The following is a 4768-nucleotide window of genomic DNA, read 5'->3' on the forward strand; positions in this document are numbered from 1 at the left end:
TTATAACGTTGGTGAACTAGTTCTACGCCTGTCGGACAAGAAAAAGGACAAACTAAAGCCCAAATGGGAGGATCCCTTCATAATCGACCAAGTACTGACTGGTGGAGCATACCGTCTTCGAAACGCATCGGACAACCGACTCAAGCCGAACCCATGGAACGCAGCACGCCTACGAAGATTCTACGCCTAGCGCCGGACTCCGTGTTCGTCTCCTTCCTCTGTCCCTTTTTTTCACATTAGCTGTCTGGCATTTCTCTCCTTCTCTCTACCTTTTCCCCCCAAGCCCTTAGGGGCTTGCCTGTGCATTGTTCGCACATACTTGACGCGCCACCCGCGCTCATCATACCTGGGGGCTTCTTTATTAGAAGTTTATATAAACGGGCCTCATGCCCAAAACATGTGTGACACTTCCGCATGAACCTTTTATACACCATTATATGCATCGATATGACTTAAGTTTTGGCCAAGCCGGGTTGCCTGGCTCCTGTGCTTACCCCTACGTTCCCGTTCGTTCGACTAGGTGGTAAAGGGAGCACCTCTGCGATTGTTACTGCCGGGTCAGCCGGATGTGTACCTCAGACTGGGTGAAGCCGAAAGCTAGCGTTCTTAAGGGAATATTCGGTCGGTGAACTAAAAGATGATTTTTCTTGTTTATCTATCTGCCCCCAGATGCTTTTCTGCTCTTTTTAGCAGTTCGGACATGCACTTTAGGGCATGCCTCCCAGGGAAAGGAACCCCTAACGGAACTATTCTCCCTGGAAGATGTTTCTTACTAACCATGTAATATAACATAACTAGTTGGGCACTTGTCTGCTAAAGCAATTATGACCCCTACGCCTTGTCTCCATGCATGCCCCGGTTCTTACATAATCGAGAGGGTATTCAGACACACTCCAGACTATAGGGTCCAGAGGTTGAAGCGAAAAGGTCCGCAATGACAAATGATCTACAATCCGGCTAGAAGGCATTTTTCATGTCATTTTAAATTACAGAGTCAATCCGACTCGGTATATTCTTCTTCAATACCATCCAACAGGCGGTCTAATTTACAGTCCTGTTGAGAATACTTTGCAGCCAGCTCTACCTGGCCATATACTAAGCTGACAGGGATCTCCTTTCCGTCAGGACCCATAGGGCCGACCTCGGCCATGTGGTTCGGGTCAGCCTTCGTGTACCGAGTCTTCACCATGGCCCAGGCCTCCCTGGCACCTTGACGGCAGGCTGATATCTTCCATAACCGAAAGCGCCGCCGCACTACCTCCAGCTTCTTTGCAAGCTCCCCAAGGCCTTCGGGCATGGAGAGGGATGGCCACATAGCCTGGACGACGCCCTGCATTGCCTGCCGAACTCGTTCGTGCAGTTGCAACAGCTCGGGAAGAAGGTCCCCCGTTGAACCGGGCATTTCCTCCGCAGGACGACCTGTCAGCAGACCTACAGACATAGCTCTGTCAATCGACTTCCTCGCCGAATTCTTTTTTCGAAGATTCGTTCAAGCACTTACTAAAAATGCCGCGTCGAAGTCGCCGATTCTCCTTTACGGAAGCAGACAGCTGAATACGAACATCCTTTAGTTCCTCGCCCAGCTGGGTATTGGCGTCTTGAAGTTTGTTCTTCTCTTGCCTCACCCTCGTCAGCACGCTCTCGCCAGCCTTTAGTTGGCGTAGGAGTTGTTGCTTGTCCGGATTTACTCCGGCCCCATCTGCACTATTATCGTCAGAGTTGCACACATGCCGCACTTCACAACGGAATTATCTTTCGAAGCATATATTACCTGAGGGGGTCCCCTTGGCATTATCTGAAGCGGCCAGTGCGGCCTCGAGTTGGGCCTTGCACTCTTCAAGCTCCTAGGACAGTTGCGTGTTCTTCTTTGTAAGACCCTGCATAGCATATGATCCTTAAAACAATTATCTTAACTGTTTCAAGTCTCGGGGGCTACTGACATATATAACCTTCAATTTTACTCACCTGTATGTCTTTTACATACTCCTCTGTGGCTCTGGCTAGACCATTTTGAGCGGCACGGAGGCACACATCTCCTGTATTAAAGGCGTCCAACGCCTTTGGGGAAAAACATGCGTCACGAAGAACAATCCGGCGACGCTTGTGGTTCATGGCACTCTCCACCTCTGAATTGGTGGCAGATAGCCCGTCTGCATCCTCTGTCGGAGGAACGCCCGAGGCGCGCCCCGTGTCCGCCTCCGCTTCCGGACCCGGCCTTGAATCCTGGCTAGTGGATATAGTCCGGCGGGCTCTCTTCTTTCTAAGAAGAGAATGAGCGTTAGTATGACTTGAGGGCATAAACCCTAGGCATTAAATTCGCACGCCGTACTGTTGCGCCAGAATCTCGATCTGGTCCGCACTTCTTTTTGGCCCGCCTGGCTTCAGCGTCCCTTGTTGGCTGCCCATCGCGGGCTCGGCCTTCCGCCTCGAGGATTTCCCCTGTGAAACGAAACACTATTAGTGCACGGCATTCAAGATAAAGCATGGATGGATCTCCTTGAAAGTACTGGGACTTCGGTCTCGGTTACCTTTGAGGCTGGAAGTAGTCCGGGATAGTCGGCCGTAATGGCCACTAAGGTGTTGTCCTTACTCAATTGATGAAACACCCCATCAATTAACTCCACACATAAGTCCGGGTCCTCTTGGGAGTCCGGATCGAGGGACCGTTCCGGGTCCTCGGGTTGTGGAGGAGGGCTGTTTATCTCCTTCACAGTCTGGCGCAGCTCCTGCGTTAACATTGCTAGACTAAGTACTCAATTATGGGAATTTCGAAAGCGGGTAGGCAAGTGAAAATGTTCGCTCACCCAGCTTGGAGGACTGTACATGGAGAATCCGCCCTGTGGGTTGACCCGGAGGAATTCTTCTTCTTCTCCCTTGTACAAAGCGGATAAGATCTTCGTTAGAGTGGCAGCCGAATCCGGCCCCTTGCGACCGCACCGGGTGGCGTCGTCCTCCCCGTTGAAATCCCACATGGGGTGGCCTCTGTACTGAAGCGGCTGCACCCCCCGCGTAATGCATGTGGCCATGACCTCGATCATGGTCAATCCGGAATGAGCCAACAATCTTATCCGGCTCATCAGGTAAAGGACGTCCCTATCAGTTTCCCTCTGAGGGTTTCGTGGGCGCCAGCTCAGGCGTTTCTTCAACGGAGCATTATTAAACTCAGGAAGGCCGATCCGAACAGGGTCCGGCGGGGGGACGTCGTCCATATAAAACCATTCCGAAGGCCAGTCCTCGTACGCCTTCTTTGGGGTACCGGATAGATATCCGGTCCCGGTGATGCGCCATAGTTTGGCTCCGCCCACTTGATAAATTGACCCCTCCTGAGAGCGGGGCACAAGGCAGAACAACCTCTTCCACAGCGTGAAATGGGCCTTGATGCCCAAAAACAGCTCGCAGAGGGCCACGAAGCCCGCAATATACAGAATGGAGGCAGGCGTGAGGTTGTGTAGCTGGAGGCCGTAGAACTCCAGCAACCCTCGGAGAAACGGATGAATTGGAAATCCGAGTCCTCTTATTAAATAAGGGACTAGGCATACCCGCTCTCCTTGAGAGGGGTTGGGGACGCTCTCCGCCTGCTCTCTGCCGCTATAGGTGGCAATCCCGGCTTGAACTGGGACCATATATGCTGGGGGGGGGAGGAGCCCCTTGGACTGAAGCACTACTAGCTTGATATGCGGAACGGAACACCGCTCCCAATCTCCAGACCGAGGGCTGGAGAGGCGAGAGGAGGAGCTGCTCCGACCGGCCATGGTGGAATGGATCTTTGTCGAAAGCGCTCGGATGGATACTCGCGGAGGAAAGGTGGTGTGAATTGGATCTAAATCCCCGTCTCTTTTATGGGCAGCTCATTAACGCAACAGGGGGGGGGAAATGAAAAAAAACCTGGCTTTGACATTCGTTTGACACATGGAAGATGGTCATTATGGGGCACAGAAGCCGAGGAGAGCAGCACGCACTAGAAGCCGAACACTATTCGACAGGTACATGGAATTTGGAGAAGAACCCGCCTTGCAATGCCGAAGACAAACTTGCGCGCCGGACTTATCGTCATTGAAGCCTGGTTCGGGGGCTACTGAGGGAGTCCTGGATTAGGGGGTGTCCGGATGGCCGGACTATGACCTTTGGCCGGACTCCCGGACTATGAAGATACAAGATTGAAGACTCCGTCCCGTGTCCGGATGGGACTTTCCTTGGCATGGAAGGCAAGCTTGGCGATACGATATGAAGATCTCCTCCCATTGTAACCGACTCTGTGTAACCCTAGCCCTCTCCGGTGTCTATATAAACCGGAGAGTTTTAGTCCGTAGGATGAACAACAATCATACCATAGGCTAGCTTCTAGGGTTTAGCCTCTCTGATCTCGTGGTAGATCAACTCTTGTACTACCCATATCATCAATATTAATCAAGCAGGAGTAGGGTTTTACCTCCACCGAGAGGGCCCGAACCTGGGTAAAACATCGTGCCCCTTGTCTCCTGTTACCATCCGCCTAGACGGACAGTTCGGGACCCCCTACCCGAGATCCGCCGGTTTTGACACCGACAATGGGTGTCACCTAAAGAGAAAATACAAGGGTGTGCTGCTTACAGCTGTTGGGATTGATCCCAATGATTGCATATTTCCAATTGCAATGGGGATGGTGGAGGTGGAGTCAACTTACTCTTGGGAATGGTTTCTCACCACTTTGAAGAATGATTTAAACATCATTAACACCTCGCTTTCACTATAATGAGTGACAATTAAAAGGTGTGTTCCATTTGTCCAA

Source organism: Triticum aestivum, chromosome 3B (genome assembly GCF_018294505.1).
Source record: "Triticum aestivum cultivar Chinese Spring chromosome 3B, IWGSC CS RefSeq v2.1, whole genome shotgun sequence".
Lineage (NCBI taxonomy): Eukaryota > Viridiplantae > Streptophyta > Magnoliopsida > Poales > Poaceae > Triticum > Triticum aestivum.